The sequence below is a fragment of the Bidens hawaiensis genome, unplaced genomic scaffold (genome assembly GCF_021521415.1).
Source record: "Bidens hawaiensis isolate Kalapana, Puna unplaced genomic scaffold, B.hawaiensis_p1.1 tig00017350_1, whole genome shotgun sequence".
NCBI lineage: Eukaryota > Viridiplantae > Streptophyta > Magnoliopsida > Asterales > Asteraceae > Bidens > Bidens hawaiensis.
In genome coordinates this window covers 230,313-251,706 of record NW_027492626.1, presented here as the reverse complement: position 1 = coordinate 251,706, position 21,394 = coordinate 230,313, and positions in this window count along the sequence as shown.

Sequence of the window (21,394 nt, the reverse complement as noted above, 5' to 3'; positions counted from 1 at the left end):
GGTGACGACATTTTTTAGTTGAAATCTGTCTTCCCCGTTAATTTTCAATCCAAAACCATCCCCTCAAAAACCATGGATTTTCCAATGAAATCTGTTTGACCCGTGAGTTTTCAAAAAAAGATGATATTCGGGTTTTATTGAAATCCATCTCCTCGGATGCATTCATGTGAATTTAATGTCCTCCGATGAATTTCATAAAAGTTTAAAAAAAACGATAATTTTCCAGTGAATTTAGTCTCCTCAAATGATTTTCAAAAAAGTTTTAAAAAAAATGATAAATTCCCAATGAATTTAATCTCCTTAGATGATTTTCATAAAAGTTTTAAAAATCCGATAAATTGGGTATAAAGAAATATTGAAACTTTGCTCATCAAGAAAATGGCAAGTGTTAAGAATGTGGTGGATGATGGCGGTGGGTGGTGGTTGATATGGGTATGAAGAAAGATTTAATCTTTGGTTGAGTATCAAGTGTCAAGAAGGTGGTGGTGGGTGGTTGATATGGGTTTGAAGAAAAATGTATGTAAAGATTATGGGACTTTAATAGGTTTGGCCGGAAAATGGTGGTGGTGGTTGATATGGGTATGAAGAAAGATTCAATATTTGACAAAAAAATGCATGGAAAGATTATTGGTTTGATGTAAAGATTCAATCTTTAGAGGTAAAATGCATGGAAAGATTATGGTGGTGGTGTGGTGGTTAGTGGTGGAGTTTGAAAAATGTTATAACAAACCAATACTTCCGAAAAAGATGAGTTTCATCTAAAAACCATCGAATACCATATATTTGTAACAAAATTCATCTTATCAAACATCAATTCTTTCTATGCAAAAAAAAAAGATGACTTTCATCTAAAAACCCATCGAATTGCATAGATTTGTAACAAAATTCATCTATTCTGACAACTCTTCTTTCTATGCAAATAAAGATGAATTTCATCTTAAATGCGTCCGAGGAGATGATTTCAAAAAAACACGGAAAACCATGACTTTTGAAACCTCACGGGCCAGATAAATTTCATAGGAAAACCATGGTTTCTATGGAGATGATTTTGGATTGAAAAGTATAAGGGAAGACAGATTTCAATGTAAATCTCACGTCACCTTTACACGTGTCAACATCTGAGGGTTAAAAAATCTCACGTCACGAATCCAAATGTGTCGTCGGAGATGATTTTGCAAGAACTATTTTGGGAACCTCTCTCTACTTTTGGACTATTTTGGGAATTTTCTCAAAAAGTAATCATTCAATCTACATTGAACTTTGTGTTTTTCGAACTATGGCATTTTTAATGGAACAGAGGGAGTATTATTTTTTATATGTATTTATATCTTTAGGTTTGTTTTTAGTTTTTATTGACATATGACCCAAACAGCTAACACTGTCGTCTCCTCCCGAGGTTTTAAACAATCGGGCCGGTCATTAAACTAGTAAACGTTTTGATTTGGTCGACAAATCGCTATTTACTCAGTCAAACATCAACACGTATTCGGTTGAGTGAGAAACAAGTTTTACCTTTTTGCTAATAGTGGCTTTAACTAGGATAGCAAGGAACATACTGTCTATTCTATTGGCAACTACAAGACACACAGTCACATATATCACTATTTTATATAACGAATAGTTGATTTTTCAAACCTTACCCTAAGAGACTGTAGGTTGTCATCAACCATTTTCAAAACAACCTGCTTTTAAAAAAATCACCAACCATTTTCAAAACAACCTACTTTTAAAGAAAATCACTCTTAATATCGTCTATCATTTGTTATTTATAAATTAAAATAAATAATGTTGGTACAATAAATTTATATAAAAACTTTTAAAGTATGAAAATTGACTTACAATTATAAGTCTTATTACATTTATAATTCATAAGCAACTGTCACTTCATGGCTCATGCTAGTGAACTCATAATGTGACATATTCAATAACCATTTCGTTCTAAACAAAGGTTGTTCGACAATAGAAACCTACTCATTATTACAAGCATGTGTGGTCGTTTGAACTTTTGTAGCCCCACTTCTAGTACACATCCTTGACACAACAGTAAGCATGCTCGCCCACTCTTCACCCATGTATCCAACCACAACAACAAAAGCAACCGACAAAAACTTGTATTAATGTAGTCGAAAACACCTTGTTTCTATTGGCATATCTGTCGATCTATGTGGGAACTAGATATATAATATACATATCTGTCAATCTATGTGGGAACTAGATATAACATATTTGACAACAATTGGGTCCGTCATAAGCACATAGCTTCTTTAAGAGAATAAGAGCCCTACTATTGTTAATGTAATTATCATAATCAAGATTTAACAAAAGGGGGCCATTTCTAAGGACCACGGACACTCGAACCCACAAGTAACAACATTGAGGAAAGTACTTGTGGGCTTGTGGGTCATTTATGTCTGCAAGGTAAAAGCTAGCTAATTACAAGTGCATTCAATATGTTAGGGAGTTGGTCGGTGTAAACACTTTGTGTAATGTATAAGTTGACCATATAAGCTGGTCAACTTAGACAGTTTTACCAAGCAGACCTTCCAAGTGTACAAACAAAAGCAGATAGCAGTTTGTGAAGGTAAAAGAGATAGTATTGATTATTCTAATACAATGTTACACGTATATAATGGAAATCAGGCCCAAGAACCCGAACACGGAACGACTCGTTCTGTTTATTATAATTCTTGACACTTGCACACCCATTACATTACATGGGGAAAGTTAATGTACCAATAGTGAGAATTAAGTAGTGAATTATCGTAGTGTAATTACACTACACTATAATTACACTATGTTGTATATATAATTATACTTGATTCTCACGTTAATTTATTAATTTGTATTTGATCCAAACCCTACATTACATACTATAACTCAAACTCTAGTTTCTAGACTTTGAAAGTAATACGATAAACATGCAATTAAACAAACCTGCTAATCGATAAGTCTAAATCATAATTAGCATAGACTGATGGTTAATTAATTAACATTTAACAGTATAAACTCAAAATCCCAAACTGAACCAATAAATAATACCTTGAACGCAACGGACTCCATTGTTGAGAAGGTGATCGGACCAAGGAGAAATGGATCTAAGATCAAGGGCTCGAACAAGACGTGCGCCTCTACGGACCAGCTCCAAACACAGTGCTGAACCTACGAACCCGAGTCCGCCTGTTACCACGAACGCCTTACCTTCTATACCCTCGTTCTCGCTCAAATGCATCTCTAAATTTGATTGATGAAGGAAAGTGATAGTGATTCGATCATAAGAAGTTGTGAAGTGACGCTGACCTTTTAGGATTCCTTATTTTCCTCTCGTTATAAGTCCTTTTTGTGTTAATAAGTTGAGTTTGCTAATTTATCTTCTTATAGAATTAGGATACCCATTACACCCTTCCAAGTTCCATTCCCCCATTGTTAAATTATATCCCTTTTGGTCATTTAAATCGATAAGTTAAACCAAACACTATTACAAAAATAACTTATTGTCTTATGTTAATCCACACTTTTTTGGAAACTCCTTATTAAAAAGCCATAAGACCTTTTTAACTTATCACAAAAAGCCCTTTTTACCTTAAATAAGGAATCCCAAACACCCCCCAAATGTACCAGCTGTGTGTGTGAATTGTGATACGATAAACGTGCCAGTCTCTTTCTTTACTATTGTTATGCTATATGTATATGTAGTGGAGGGGCTATAGATTGGGACGAATTGCGACACGTGTCGTCTAGTCAGCATGCGAGAGGTGGGATTTTGTTTTTGAGGTGTAAGGCTATGCGTAGTGGAGGGGCTACAAATTGGGGCGTTTGGCGCCGTGTGGCGCTCAGACAGCAAGGGATGAGAATTTGTTTTTTGATGTAATGGTATAAGGGCTACGGGCTACAAATAGTAATATAATAATATAATATATATATATATATATATATGTATATATAACACACATATGATTAAAATAATAATATTCTTTTCCCCCTTTCCGGCGACAATTTCCCTTAGCCCCCGCCCCTTATCGCCCCAAAAGCGCCCGGGGGCGATGTTCCCCCCTAAATTCGCCCCAATTCGCCCATCTTTATCGCCCACTATGTTTGGCCTAATGTAGGGGCTAAAAACCGGACACACGGTATTTTTTATTATTATTTTCTTTTTATATTTTATAATTAAACTAAACAAATAAAAACCAAGAAAATTAAATAATGTATTAAAATTAAAAAGAAATACTAAAAAATACATAACTAAAAAAAATATTAATATCCATAATATTCGCGCATTTTTTTCAATTCGTCGTCGTTACAATAATGCGGCCTCTTCGTGTAACCCGGCCGCTTTGAGGGATTCGTATTATTTACTCATTTCCCGCAATTTCATCCTAGCGGCAATCTTTTCGTGTTGTTTGTTGGTTTCTCTCATGGTATCGTTGAGTTCCTCGGCAAACTTTTCGTGTTTTTTGATGGTTTCTCTCATGGTAATGGTGAGTTCCACGGTTCGGGTTGTTTCTAGGATTCATTTTGCTAGATTTTTTGAAGAATTTGGGTATGAATTTGTATGAAATGGAGAAGAAGGTGTATGTTTATATATATATATATATATATATATATATATATATATATATATACATATATAGTTTTAATTAAAATTTGTTTGACCGTTGTCCAACGGTATTATTATAATAATAATAATAATATTTTTCCCCATCTCCGCAACAAAAACCTCCCGCCCCCGCCCTAATTCGCCCCAATATCGCCCTGGGGGGCGGTGTTCCCCCAAAATCGCCCCCATCGCCCAATATTCTCGCCCCATTACATACAGCCTTATAGGTTTATAAATTGGGAGTAGTATGATACAGACAGGCGGACTTCTAATTATGAATTAGACGCGCCTTTCTTTACTAAAGTTACTATTTATACGACTTGTATGATATGATAGACATGCTAATTATGGACTTAAAGTGATGTTCGGGTGTATGCATGCCTAAATGATTTTGATTTACTTTAATAAAGATTATAAGTTTTAAACGTTTTTTTGATAAATAAAACTTACTCCCTCCTTTCTGTCTCATTAAAAGTGTCCATATTTCCTTTTTCGTTTGTCCTATTATAAATGTCAATTTTCAAAATTTATTATCCAATTTGCAAATTTAACCTTAAACACACACAATTAACATTAATAAAAAATATTCATGGACTCAATTTCAAGGGCATTATTATTTAGTAAACACAAAAAGTAATCATTCAATGTACATTGAACTTTGTGTTCTTCCAAACTATGACACTTTTTAGGGCTGTGAAAATGCAAAGAACCGGACTGACATGGGTTTAACCCGACCCAAGAACCGAAACCATCTGAAAAGTAGAACCAGAAACTCGACAAACATAATCGGTTCGGGTATCTGTTGGTCGGTTTCGGAAAGTTTTCAAACCGGTAAAGGAACGAGACCCAAGAAAATTATGAAGATGATGAAGGAGCTACATGACCCATCACCCAACTACCAGTACAACATAGTGACCAAAATCAGAACAGATGGCTCAATTTGAGTTCCGGGCCTCCGGCTTCGTGGTAGTGGTGGTGGCTTCTGTTAAGACACCTTGTTCTTTATTATTTTCTCCTAACAACACATGATAACTGATATGACCTTTGTTTAACACACAACTACACATGATTCCACAATGGTTAAAATATTGTATTATCATATTTGATCGCTCTTTCTTAAGTTCTTTTTTGAGTTTATTGGGAGTGAGGATGAAAGGAGGATTCATGGTTTTTTTTTTGTTGATAAAATAAAAACTAAAAATCCTACTATACTATTAAACTAAATTAGTTTGCCTCCACATGCCCCTTTTTTATTAAGTGATTTCATTTCTTTCAAATATATCTTACACTTCTTTATTTTTCTTACCAATTAAATAAATCAAAAATAAAATCAATCTATTCAATTGACTTTCTTGCCAACTCATCCTCTAACCTATATTTAAACAATAATATTTCTTAATTTTTTACCATAATCATGTTTTTCTTTCTTTCTCTAATAGCCGGATCTTCTTTCATCCTCTCATGTATTCCGGCCAATCCAAATCTATATCTTTATTAATTATTTTCCGGTAAGTTTTTATTATATATTAAATTTCGATTGTTGATATGTGTATTTCCGACAATATTATATTTCTTCCGGTTATTGTTTTCTCTAATCTTTTTATGTTTCTTTTAATTGTTAACTAATTTTATTAAAATCAGTTTAGGTTTTTAATAAAGAAAGGCGATGTCTACAATTTTTGGACGTGTTTACGTTTTTCCGGTAAGTATTGACGGTAATTTTTTCCGGTTATGTGTTATACTTATAACAATGATGATTGTTTTATATTTATTAGTATTTTTTTATTTTCGTGTTCTTTTGTTTGACATGCTGTTAATCTATGTTCTAAATCAAAATCATGTTCATCTATCGACGGTATCAAAATCGGAGATTCCATGGTTAAAAACCATATTTCTTATTTTCCGGTAAGACATTCAATTTTCCGATTACAAATTAAAAATCAAATATTCCATAATATCAACATTGATATTCTACTTTCTAATTTCAGGTCAATGCCAAAACTAATAGATGTTCATTTCTCTGGAAATTCTACAAAAAAAATCCGACATACCATGGTCATTGTCACAATATCGTTTTTCCGGTTACATCTTTTAAATTTTCCGGTTATTAACTATAATTCAAAAAACCATAATATCAATATTAATTTTTGATTTTATTATTTCAGGTTATTTTCCGACTCATATAATATGATTTCACGATTGATCAAGAATTTATAAGATGTATTTTTTATTATATTATCATGTATATATTTTCTTTTTTGAATATTCATGTATTTCAATATTTCAATTTTATAAATTTTAGTTAAAGCTAAATATTAATCTATACATTGATGTATATTTTGTTTTCCGGCGCCTTAATAAATGACACAATTAACTATTCCATTAATTCGAATTATTTAGTTTGACTTTCCTAATTTATGGTCATAACATGATTCCTATTTTATATGTATTGACTTTCTCAATTAACTATTTCCTAATTTTGTTGCTTAATACAATTTATTTTATTATTTTATACACAATTTATTTCCTTAATTTTTAAAGAAAACCGATTTTACAAATTAACTTCATTTTTTTCTCATTTACTATTTGGTCATATCAATGATAATTATAAAATAACATTTACACATACATAGAACTTTGTTACTACCTTTTATAATATAATTATTGTATTCCCTTTTATATAAAATTTTAAATCTTAACGAAATACTCAAAGTTAATATGAGTTTACCGTAATTGTATATAGTTTTGGTGTATCATAAAAACTTAATTTTAAATTAATTATCCATAATTTACATAGTAATAATTTATCTAACATTAAATGTCCATAATCTATAAATAATAATACATAATAACAGGTTTACTAATTTACATAAATAAGTAAATCAAGATATCGAATTTATTTATGGTATCTCTCTACATTTTTGGTATATTATTTAAATTTGAACTTGAATTTCTAATTAATGTCCATACTAATTATTTGACTAACATTTACACGAAATATTAACATGTTTCCCATTTAACAGGTTTCCTTTAATTGTTTGACTAACATTTGAATTTCTAATTAATGTTTATTTGTTCCTTCATTTGTATATATAATCGAATTAACATCAATATTGTAATTTATATACTTTAATACTTTAATTATCCCATAATTTATATACTTTAATTATACATAATTTACATAATAATAAGTTTCCATAAATTTGAATTTTTAATTAATGTTCACAATAATGGTTTGACCAACATTTACATGGAATATATACCAACATTCAGATTATGTTTAAGGTAACATATTAAAATTATACTTTACAAGTATGTTATTATTTTTATTTTTGTTAAAAAATTTTACGAGTTACCATTCATACCATTACAAATTCAAAATTCGTTCTAAATGTTAAAACAACTCATAACTTCAATTCTTTATTTTTGTTTACTGTAATTGTTTATAGTTTTGGTATATCATAAAAAATTAATTTAAAATTAATTATCCATAATTTACATAATAATAAGTTCTCTAAAATTAATGGTCCATAATCGGTAGATAATAATAAGTTTACTATTTTACATAAATAATTAAATGTAGGTCTCGATTTTCTCTATAATATTTCTCTAAATTTTTGGTATATGATTTAAATTTGAATTCCTATTTAATGTCCATAATAATTGTTTGTCAAACATAATTGTTTCTATATATGTTTCCCATTATTTTATTGACTATAACCCTATCTTAATAGTTACCAAAAATTATAATTCAGATTATGTTAAATTATTAAAATTATACTTTACAAGTATGTTATTACTTTTACTATTTTTTGTTCTAGATATTTCAAAAAGTACTACCTTAGAAAGTTACCATTCAAACTATTATTTTTTATTTTTGTTATAAAATTACAAGTTACCGTTCACACTATTACAAATTCAATTTGTAATCAATGTTAAAACAACTCAGAACTTCAATTCTTTATTTTTGTTTACCTTAATTGTATATAGTTTTTAATTTTTTTTCATTTTTATAAACTCATTCCTTAATATGTTTGACCGAAATAATACCATAATTATCTCATTATTACAATTTATATGGTTTGACTTTATTTATTTGTTAAAAAACCCGAATGACGAAGTTATAAACTAAATAAATTTCCGACCGATTTAAGTATTTGACCATTCACATTAAATCATTTTTGACCATTCATGTTAAATCGTTTTAAATTTTAAATAACATTTACATAGTAAATATAACTTTCTTGAAATATATCAACATGATTTAAGTACTTTTAAATTTAAGATTTGCACTCACAAATTATGTCCATATAAAAGTTGACATACATTTATTTTGACTATCATAACATTTTTAATTAAATATTCTCTTAAAAATCCATTATTATGTTATTAAGAGTTACTATTAATTGTATTAAGTTTGCTTTAAGTAAAAGAAAAAACTTATTTTTATTACACTTTCACTTTTCAACATACAATTGTAACTTTTTAAATTTAATGTATGTATTATAAGTTAACATTAATTATAATGTTATTAGCATAAATAATCGACTTTATTTAGCTTCATACCATTAAATACTATATTACACTTTATGGTGAGAGCCACTAATAATTATCTAACAACCACACATGACAAAACACATAATTTTACAAAAATTGATGAAAGCCATTAATAATATATAGTTTAATGTTACAAAAATTTTAAAAGGAAATGATGTATTTCCTATAACTCTATGTATTAGTTACCAAATAAGTTGAAAGAAAATAAAAGTAAGTCAAATAATATTTATTACAATACTTATATGCAACACCAACGTTTATGTACTAGATACAACTATTTGTTTATTTATTTTTTTTCAAACTTATTAACATTAATATAACTATAAGTTTATTAATCCTTTAATATTATAAAAAATAAAGTTTTAACTTATCAATATTTAAACATCTTTACTTTGCTAGAATTATTTTGATTGTAAAAATGTAACATTTAGATTTGTAAAACCAACAAAAATGCGTGTTTTTTCAACACTGACTTCCTGCATTTTATCTAACTATAAATTTACAAACGAGTTATAATTTGAGATGTCTTTTTGAACCGTTTTTACTTAAACGGTAAACAAACATATAACAATACCGACAATTATAAATGTTTCATAAAAACAAACTACTTAATTTTAAAAACGTCATATCATAAAAAAATATCTCATCGTATACGAAATTATACAACCTATATTTGTAATTCATATTAAAGAATTTCTTACAAATTAAAGTCTAGAAAGTTAACATAATAATATTATAATATTACTATAATAAATTTATAACCATACTATCTAATATCAACTTCTCAATTTTCAAAATCCCTTTCATCTTCTTCGACAGCCGGTGTTTACACATGGTCAGCTATATGTGGCTTTATCACGAGTGAAGAGTAGAGCCGGTGTTAAAATGCTTATATTAGATAAGGAGGGTAATGTTACAAATAAAACTACAAATGCGGTTTATAAGGAAGTATTTAGTTATTTATGAAATTTTAATTTTCAATTTTTTTTATCTATCAAATAATTGTAAAACGAAAGTTACTTTGTTGTTTATGAAAAGTATTATGTATATAGTAATTGTAGAACCAATGTTATTTTGGTTGTACTTATGTTGAAGCAACTTTTTGTTTATAATACGTTATAATAACAACTATATATCATGTTATTGTCTCCTCAAGTGTTGTTGTTAAACGTTTTATATACTTCCACCCGTATCGTACACGGGTCAATAACCTAGTGACTAAAATAAAGAAAGTATTATTATCTTATTGGAATTTGGTTGTGCAGACTGTCGCACCGATTAAATGTTTACTTTTAAAACATGCATTAAGCCACATTTAATTCTTAATTCAATTTTCAAATCCAGCTTCAAATGGTTAATTTACTAATCAGTTACTCGGGTTTCGTGAGGTTGTGATTTTTGGGACCGATCAACCCGAGACCGATTTTCAAAGAAACTAGGGACCGATTTCATACAAGCAATTTAGGGTCGGTTCGGGTAAAATCGTCCCGGTTATTCGGGTCGATCCTAATTTTGCACACCCCTGACACTTTTAATGGAACGAAGGGAGTATTATTTTTTCTATGTATTTATATCTTTAGGTTTGTTTTTAATTTTTATTGGCATGACCCAAACAGCTAACACTGTTGTCTCCTCCCGAGGTTTTAAACAATCGGACCGGTCATTAAACTAGTAAACGTTTTGATTTGGTCGACAAATCGCTATTTACTCAGTCAAACATTCAACACGTATTCGGTTGAGTGAGAAACAAATTTTACCTTTTTGCTAATAGTGGCTTTAACTAGGATAGCAAGGAACATACTGTCTATTCTATTGGCAACTACAACACACACAGTCACATATATCACTACTTTACATAACGAATAGTTGATTTTTCAAACCTTACCCAAAGATGTTAAGAGACTGTAGGTTGTCATTAACCATTTTCAAAACAACCTACTTTTAAAAAAAGTCACTCTTAATATCGTCTATCATTTGTTATTTATAAATTAAAATAAATAATGTTGGTATAATAAATTTATATAAAAATTTTAAAGTATGAAAAATGACTTAATTATAAGTCTTATTACATTTATAATTCATAAGCAACTGTCACTTCATGGCTCATGCTAGTGAACTCACAATGTGACATATTCAATAACCATTTCGTTCTAAACAAAGGTTGTTCGACAGTAGAAACCAGGGCCGTCTTCGAGGATTTAAATACCTCGGCCGAGCAAAAATAAAAAGGCCCGTATGCCTTAACGAAAACTTTTTATTCGCTAGCGTACATGAATAAAATTTTTATCGACCGGTTTATTATAAGCAGAAACTATTTTGAGCATATACTTATCTATCCATAGCAAATAACCTTATTTTTAAAAACAAAAAACATATATATGTCATATGTATAAAAACGTTTGTGCCCCCAAACTTTATGTGCCCCGGCCGATGGTGCGGCTCACACACCCTCCGAGTATCTCTTTATAGAAACCTACTCATTAGACCGGATATAAAAAAAGGGGTTCCGGGTTTTGCTCGTTTCTTCACGTGCCTTGCTCGTTTCTTTGTCTTGATCTTCGCTCCGATGTTGTGGCGGAGTACATTGACGGATTGTAAACCCTACTCATTATTACAAGCATGTGTGGTCGTTTGAACTTTTGTAGCCCCACTTCTAGTACACATCCTTGACACAACATTAAGCATGTTCGTCCACTCTTCACCAATGTATCCAACCACAACAACATAAGCAACCGACAAAAACTTGTATTAATGTAGTCGAAAACACCATGTTTCTATTGGCATATCTGTCAATCTATGTGGGAACTAGATATATAATACATATTTGACAACAGTTGGGTCCATCATAAGCACATAGCTTCTTTAAGAGAATAAGAGCCCTACTATTAATGTAATTATCATAATCAAGATTTAACAAAAGGGGGCCATTTCTAAGGACCACAGACACCCGAACCCACAAGTAACAACATTAATGAAAATACTTGTGGACTTGTGGCTCATTTATGTCTGCAAGGTAAAAGCTAGCTAATATATGGAAAATATTTACGAGTGCATTCATGACACCGACTTTTTGTGATGTTGAAAGTGCGGTCGTGTTTCCTTTAAAGCATTTGCTAATCGTGACAATTCATTACCCTTGTTGTCTTGTGATTGGTGGTTTATCTAGTGACAGAGACAAAGTCTCTTAAACATCCAAATGTCTTGGGTTCAAGTCCTAGTAAATAAAAAAAAATTGCCTTTCAAAGTGTGTGGATATGAGAAAGTAAGAAACCTCTAAATCACTATTTGGAGCATTGTTATCATGTTATGAACTTGGATACATCTGCTGAGTCGGAGTAAAGGGTTATCAATACATTAGGTTGGGTTTGAGTATGGGCTTGTATGTGGGCTTGAACATTTTTTTGAGTCGGAGTAAGGTGACGAAAGAAGTGTGACCAAGGAAGTTAGGAGTGAACTGGGGTCGTGGATTTGTTTTTGGTCATGGGTTTCCTTTGGGTCGTGAGTTTGCTAAGGGTTTGGATCTCCCTTGGGAGGAATATTATACATGAGACGAATTCTAGCCTGGTTAAGTCTTTATTCACGTCGTAGTTCTTTTATTTGAGTTTTCAGGGTCTCCCGATGAACAAGTATGACTCTAGGGTGATTGATGGCTTGTTTGTAGTCAATGTCTCAGTTTCATGAGATCATCATCATTTTTGATATCTAGTAATATCAGTCCCTATCCCTATCTCTGAAAGATAGGAGTGAGGCTTTGAAGGGATTACCACCTTTTGGGTTTTATTTTGGCTAACACCGGGTATAGGTGGGGATCCTAATTTAAATCCAATTGTATTAATTCAATTAATTAATTGGTATTGCATGGGTTGGTGTCATTAATGCCTTCGGCACAAAAGTGAACCTGATTTGAGGTTTGGTTATTCACACCCGTTGACATGTTCACACCCACCATACGAGTTGTATAAGATCTATACGACCCGTATGATAGATGTATGACAACATGAAAAAGGGTGATGGCAACACGCATAATTTGTATGAATATAATGTCCCTATGTTACAAGAGGCGGTTGGGTCGTTTAATGCCCTTTGTCTCCCCTTTATAATTATGATGATTAGTCTTCTAGTTAGCAATATGTCATTTTAGTCACTCTATACTAGACTGGTTTGCTTCGTTACGGGCCTGATCTTCTAACTTAGGCTTCTCCAAAATATTACTTTCAGCTTTTTTGTAGATGGGCCTGGACCCATTTGTTGAAAAAAAAAACTTTTGAGTGAAAACTAGTATTTGGACCCGTGCGTTGCGGCGAAGCTGTTAGAAACGTTAAATCACATACACGCATGGGACATGTTAACTCGTGTGTCGCGACACATTAAAATGTGAAATAACAAAATTTAGAATGAAACGTCAAAACATTAATTAAAGAAACAGATATCAATGACAGATCATCTAAAATGAGATCCGCTATTTACATAAATTTGATAAAAATTGATTTACAAAATTGATAAGTTTATTCAGTTTTACTCATATTAAATTAAAATTTCCATTTGTATTCGGTAATTAAAAATCAACTAACCAACACTTCCATTAATTAAAAAAAAAATATTAAAGTGGCAAGTAAGTAAGGTTTTGTGACGTAACTAACCCTTGGCATATAGTATATATATAAAAAATGAGTTTTCATTGTTTTGAATATTAATAATTATATATATATATATATAAGTTATATAAATAATTATATTCGGGTTTGTGTTCTATTTAGGGGGTGTTTGGGACTTCTTATTTGGCCATCCTTATGACTTATGGAAAAGTCATAAGTTACAACGTTGTAACTTATCCAACTTTTCTACTCATATCATAAGGACACTCAAACATCATTGAACTTTTTAAAAAGTTAAAAAGTCATAAGAATACAAAAATAAGAAAACCCAAACACCCCCTTAATGAGAGTATCACCACAAACTAAACCACGTCCAAAAGATAGCTATGATGAATGAATATGGATGCTCAAGATATATGGTTACACGACCAAAGATAAGAAAGTTTGAAAGAAACGGATTAAGGCTTTGTCATTTTGTCCTACGTTGGTTGGGGGACTAAACTTAAAGTGGCTTATAAGGAGGATCACTTTTGTATATTGTTTCCCTTAGGCGTAGTGGGGGCGATAACATGCCCAAAATTGGGCGATAAACGGAGTGCAAACTGCTCCCCAGGCGATAAGTGAGGCGACAAGGGGGGGGGAGTGTTATTTGTCGCCCACCTTACCTATTCATTTATTATTATTTTAATGGTATGTGTGTGTGATATATATATTTATATATATATATATATATGTATATGGAGTTACAACATCATTACACCCAAAAACAAAAACACAACATTTGTTGACTGGACGCCACATGGTGCAAATCACCCCATTTTGTAGTTCATCCACTACACATAGCATTAGTGACAAAAATCAAGTAGACAACCTAAGGGTAACCCGCCTTTCTATTTTTTAAAATCGTGTGCGTGGTCTAATACAAGATGTGTTGGTTCGTGCGTTGCACACATATGGCGCACGTCCACTAAGGCACAAGCTGCCTGACGTGGATATCTTGATGCTTGCATGGCACACATGACGGATTCAGTTGGCGCGGACCATGCATGGATGACACAAACCATTTTTAGAGAAACTTACTCTTGTTTATTGCGAGATTAATTATTCTAATAAATGGATGTTTGGGATCTCTTTGGGTGATTACGAAATGAGTTTCCTAACTCATTTGATAGATACTAAAAATCACATAATTTGTGAATTCTCTAATCTTCCATAATGAGAGCAGAACTCTCAAAGTTGACCTTTATTTTTACATGAATCAAGAACACTAAGAAGCTCCATGCTTTCTCGGGTGCAAGAGCCATCTTTGGCGGTCCATCTATTGTTTCGGTTGTTGTAACATGGATAATAAGCGCGTTCATCTAAAAAGAGACGCACAATTTATTTTAAGGGACCCGGTTGTTGTAACTAACAACTGCGCTGCCAAGTACCAACCTACTCTACAGTTTGAATTCAGCTTTCCGCCCCATTAGGTCTTGATAATATTCCATAACTCACAACCAAAATTTCAAAGTAGCCCATCAACTACTGTTTTTGTTTTCATGTTCAACAACCCTTTTATATATCTAAGTTAGTTAGTACTTGCCTACCTTAGTTTTGTTGTTATTATTATTACTATTAAAGATCAAGTAAACCTATATATGAAAAAGTAGTTAACTAATTTCCTATAAAACTAACTCGCACAGTCGCACCTCCTTTAGGAATATAAGATGTGGACAAATTTTTCCAAATGACAAAAATAATGTAAATATGTAATCCTTTGCTCCTATAAAATAATGCACGTGTTAAATGATTGGACCATGTTAAAAGAAAATATTAAATACAATTAAGAATATTATACTTGATTTTGTTGGTATTATTAAGAATTAAAAAAAGAAAGAATAATCAAATGGTATCTGAAGAAACACTAACCGGACCCCGGGCAGATTACGGGTAACCTGGGGGTTGGATAGATGTTTCCCACGAGGGGTTAGACCCGGCAAAGATGGTTCTTCTGATAACCTGCAAAACAGACACCGTGAGCTCGTCACTGAGAAGGGGGGGGGGGGTTCCTCCTTGTGACCACCCTCCGGCGTGAGAATCAGACTAGATTGCTCTTTAAATATAAATGTATATTAAGAGATTGCTAGAGCAGATATCAGGTATAATATGTAATACGAGATAGTATATGATGATAAGATCATACCATTTGGGGTATTTATAGCCGAAGGTAGGTTTCCAAGAAGGTGTGGCCGGCTGAATAGTATTCCTGTTCCACCAACTGTGGCCTACGCACGTGCCCTGCTGGTACTTGGTGGGTAGGCAGCGGCTGACAGTGACCAGGCCTGTTGTGTACTATTCCTTTTCCACCAACTGCCGGCTATGCACGTGGTATGACAGGAGTTGGTGAGTAGGCAGCGGCTAATAGTGACATACAGTACAAGAGCATGCTGCTCGCCATATTGTTGTCAATAAGCTGTCGTATCTTTGGTCAGATCTTTTGCCCATACCTCGTCAGGTACAGTACAGAAGATCTTCCCGTATCGTACGGACTGGCTTATTTGGGCGGGAGTATTCCCCCTCCCGCCTTTGTGCGGGATTGTTCCCGGCTTTGCTCATTCCTTCAGGTGACAACTGAATTATTGAGAGCTAAGTGCCTTGTGCGTGTAGCCTTGCTGCGCGGGTGGCCTTCCCTGATGGCTTGTATCCGCAGCTGCGGGAACAGGCAGAGTCCTTCACCATTGGGAGGCATTTCCTGCGGGAACAGCTTGCGTACTGCGCGAAAGGACGTCACGTCTCTGAGCATGGTGGGTTCTGCGGATCCAGTTGGTTTCTGCGCAGACGTCTCTCTTCAAGGTGAGTCTTGCGGGTCCAACTGGGCTCTGCTGGGACCTACCTCTTCAAGTCCCCCCAGTCCAATGTTCTTCTCATGAATGTTTAATAAAGTGAGGTGAACTTTTAGACTTTAAGCAAAGGGTTTTGAAAAGGGTTTAGTTTTAAGGTTTTCCATGGGGATTCTTCCCGCGGAAGTCCTTGTCACTTGCAGAAATTCCCGACTTTCCTACTTGATCTTTGGGTATGATGCGGGTAGGTCTGTAACCTCCTCGCTAGTCAGGAGCGTTGAGTCCCACTTGTGTGGATTCTCCATGAGGTTTTGGTAGTTTTGAACATAGTGATCAATTATGTTAAAACCACCAATTCCATCCTGGAGCTTCAAACAATGTAGTTCTCGACGTTCCCGCTATGCGGGGATGTTATTTCCGTTTCCGCAAGCATTGCCCAGAAGATCCTTCTAGGTTTCAATTCCCTGCGGAGCGCTAGGTATGTGAAGGGTTTTGCCTTAACACTGTACCCGCGCTCGTCTTACGGTTACTTTACTTCCAAGGTATTCCTGGCGTCAATTCCCTGCGGGTGCTAGGTATGTGAAGGGTTTTGCCTTAACACTGTACCCGCACCCGTCTTATGGTTACTTGGTTGCCAAGGTATTCTTGGCTTCAATTCCCTGCAGGTGCTAAGTATGTGAAGGGTTTTGCCTTAACACTGTACCCGCACCCGTCTTATGGTTACTTGGTTGCCAAGGTAAGGGGTATTTTCCCGCTTACTTATGAATCTTTTTGAATTTTTGAAATTCGAAGAGTTGGTGAAAGGATAAGAACAGTCCAAACCTCTGAAACGTCGTGCGACGGTTTCTTCTGACTGTGTCAGGACGTGCAGGAAGTTATGGTGACGTGACAGTACATGGTCATTCCAGACGCTTTTTCAGGCGCGTGGGCTCGATTTTTCGGGCGCGTGGCCGCGAAATTAATGGTACGCGTCCTTTCAACAGCTGTTGCCAGCTTGTTTTTTGCCACGTGTCATAGTTTCATTGCACCTTCGATTTCTCTCTCTTCCGCATTAAATTCATCGCATTAATTGCGATTAGTATATAAAGGGGGAGAGGGTTCTTTGTAATCCACACTTTCACTTCTCTTCATCTTCAAAACGATTTCCGGCGAATACTCACCTTTTCAGTCGAGCATTCTCTTGAAATCGTTTTCTTCTTTCATATCTGCAAGATGTCTTCTCACGATCTCGAAGCTACAGCCCAGGAGGCTGGGGTGTTCGCCGATGACAAGAGTACTGCTGGCGAGTGCCAGTGTGCTCTGCCTGTCGATCTGTATCAGTACATCGTCAGGAATTTCATGCTCGAGTCTCTCGAGCCTGAGTTTCCTGAACCCCATCAGACGGTGTATGATGCCACCAGAGGCAAGATCTGGGTATATGCTGCATTCTTTGTTTATGGGAATCTTAGGTTCCCTTTGACAAAGTTTGTGTACCGTGTCCTGGAGAGGCACGGTGTGCACCTGACCGAGGTGCACCCGATGGCGATTGCGAAGATTCGCCACTTCGAGTGGGTGTGCCGGATTCTGGGCATTGAGCCCTTTGTCGACCGCCTGATGACCTTCTACTCTTGGAGGTGCATCCAGGGGTGGTATACTCTGATAACCCGGATCAAGGGTTTGAAGATTAGCGCAACCGAGCGCAGGCTTCGCTCATGGAAGCGGGAGTTCTTCTTCATCTCCGCTCGCGCCATCCCCCTTGCCATGAAGTTCAAGAATGGGCAAGCACTTCCCAGCCTTCACGCCTCCAACTACCAGGAGGCGGAATGGTTCTCGAAGATATCCCGAGTCCAATCTCCGGTTTACCGGTTTGCGGAGTCCGGGATGGTGATGCTCGGGATGAGCCGGGTGTGGAAGGATGCGGATGCGCGAAAGATCCCGATCGTCCTCGAATACGGTTTGAACTATGTTCCTTACGGTATGCTCTGTTTCTTTTTGTTGATTTAGAATCTCTTCTAACTTCTTTCCTGTTTATTTCAGAGGGGAACGACTTGCAGTCGCTCCTGTATCCGCGGGAGGCTGACAGTCCCGCTCGGATGGGTACTCGTGCTCTAGATGAGAACGGGTTGCCCATCCTAGAACAAACGGCGGATCGGTTCGTGGAGGTCTACCCGCTAGGTCACGAGATCCTTAGCGCCAGGCGGCCAGGTAAGGCGCTATTCAACCCTCGACCCCTCAATGTTGAAACCTCTGCTGGAATTCCTCTAATCTTATGTTCTGATGAGGAATCCGCAGATGGTCCTCCGTTGGTGCGGAAGAAAAAGGCTGCCGGCGGGAAGGGGAAGGAGAATGTGGCCTCCATTGCCGATCCGGTGCCTCGGTCTGACTCAGAGGCCGAGAGCGAGGAGGTGGCGGGGAACCCCGGTGGTGATAAGACCACCGCTCCGGAGGCTGCGACGACTGTCACCTCCGGAGAGCCCAGGATGACAATGGTGAGCGGCGTGAAGAGGCCGGCTCCATCGGGTTCATCCCCGCCTGTCCGCACTTTTAGGCTCAAGAAAACCCGTAAGTACAAACTTTATTTTTAACTTCATAGCTTTCCATCATTAATATTTATCTTCTTTGTGCAGGCGTGGATGTTGACGCATTCCAGGGTGGAGCGGGGAGGAGTACCCCCCTGCCCATGACGGTAGGCTTGGTCAGCCTACCTGAGGCGACGACCCAGGCGGCTGCGCCTGCTTCCGCTGGTTCAGTTGCTCACTCCGTTGAGCCGACTGTTCCAGCTGTGATGACATCACCGCCGGCTGTCAGTGCCATTTTTACCGCATCTTTCACTGAGCCGGCGGTTACTTTTGCTGCGGATTCCGCAGCGGCGACCGCGGCGGCTTTTACCATGCCTCCTCCGTCATCGGCAACGACGGCCGATCCTTCAGGTATGCATGGGGCTTATCGCCAACCTCTGCCTCCTTCCCATCTGCCTGACCTCTTGGATGGATTTCCCTTGGGTTCAGGTGATGGGTTTGGCGGCTATCGGCCTGTTGTTGACCCTACAGGTGCGTAGGGTTCTTTTGGCCTTTTTATATTTTTATCATCTTTTCCTAACTGCTTTATGTTTTTTGCAGTGTCGGATTCCAATGAAGTGTATGTTCCACGATGGAACATCCGCCGAGGAACAACCCTTCGCACACCTGTGGAGTGCGTGGAGTGGGCTCGTCACGCAGCTCCCAGTGGTGCGTTGGGGGAAGCCATGGCTAGCTACCAGGAGGGTAGGCTAACCAATGAGCTTCGGGTTCTCCTGGCCCGGATGCAGCCGCGCGTCGAGCTGCTTTGTAGTGAAAACGACAAGTTAAAAGCAGCTCGCCATCAAGAAGTAGCTCGGGCGCGGGCTGTCCGGGAGGAGAGCGTAAGGCTTACCGCAGTGGCTGCGGAAAAGGAGAAGGCCTTCAAGGCCCTCGAGGTTGAAGTTCAGGCCCGGCTTGAGGCCCGTTCCAAGGCTGCCCAAGCTGTTAACGAACAGCTTCGGCTGGCTAAGGAAACTGCAAGGAACGCAACCGAGAGGGCCACCAAGGCTGAAGCTGTTGCTGAGCCTCTACGCGTGGAGAATGAGGAGCTTAAAGCCAAATTAGAGGCTCTCCAGCAGGCTCATGATGCCTTGGCGATGGAAGACGCCAAAAAGCTCCAAGAGATCTTGGACCAGAGGGGGGTGCTTGACCACACTGAGCGGAAGCTAAAGGGCGTCGAAGAGGCTGCGGCTAAAGAAGTGTTGCTTGCCAACCTCAACAAAAGTGAAGCCGAACGCGCCCGTAACGAAGCTCAAGCTGCCCTCCAGGAGGCTCTGGTTGCCAAGGAATGGCTTCTTCGAGAAGCGTTGTCTCAGGTATGTTTAGCTTCATGTCTTCACGCTTTTCTTTGTAAATAGAAAAGGTTTTGACACTTGTATTTTTTCTTGTAGGTTGTGCATCGGGTCTTCGCGGATACGTCTTATGACGATGCTATGAGTGCAGCCCTCAACGCTTCTCATGAGGATGGGGAAAAGGCCGGCTTCCTGCTTGGTCTAGGGTTCGTTGAGAAAGGCATCCCGCCTTCCAACTTCCCTTTATTTGATGTGGATACTGAAGCTGTATACGACCAAGCAGTGAATCAGTATGCCGCCTTCCCGCATCCGGTGGTGGAGAAGGTGAACGACGCTGCTGCTGCTGATGATGGGCTAGCTATCCTTAAAGCTTTCCTTGAACCGCCACGCTCTACTGATGGTGCTGGTCCAAGTGGAAGTGGCCCTGAAGCTTGATCCTGAAGATCCCTTCCCACTGCTAGGATAGGTTTAGCTTGTATAGATTTATATTCTTGTAGGCGGGTAGTTACCCGGCCATTCTTGTAATGAATATTATGAAATATAAATCTTTGTGCGGTTAAGACCGCTATTTTCACTGGATTCCTTGCTTTATAAACGTTATATGACTTGCATACTTTAGTTTAAATTAGCAATTTTCCAAGTGTTTAGAATAAGTTAACCTTTGAACGTGGTAGATAATAGGTTGAAGTTTTGCTTCCTCTTTCGTGATTGTGCGGGTAGGACCGTCACTTGCACTTAGTAGGATGGCTAAATTTTACCTACATCTGACCTGCGTGGAGGTTTTCCTCATCTTTTTTGAAATTTCTAAGTGTTTAGGATAAGTTAACCTTTGAACGTGGTAGATAATAGGTTGAAGTTTTGCTTCCTCTTTCGTGATTGTGCGGGTAGGACCGTCACTTGCACTTAGTAGGATGGCTAAACTTTACCTACATCTGACCTGCGTGTAGGTTTTCCTCATGCTTTTGTTAGAAATTCTCTGTTTTGAATAAGTTATCCG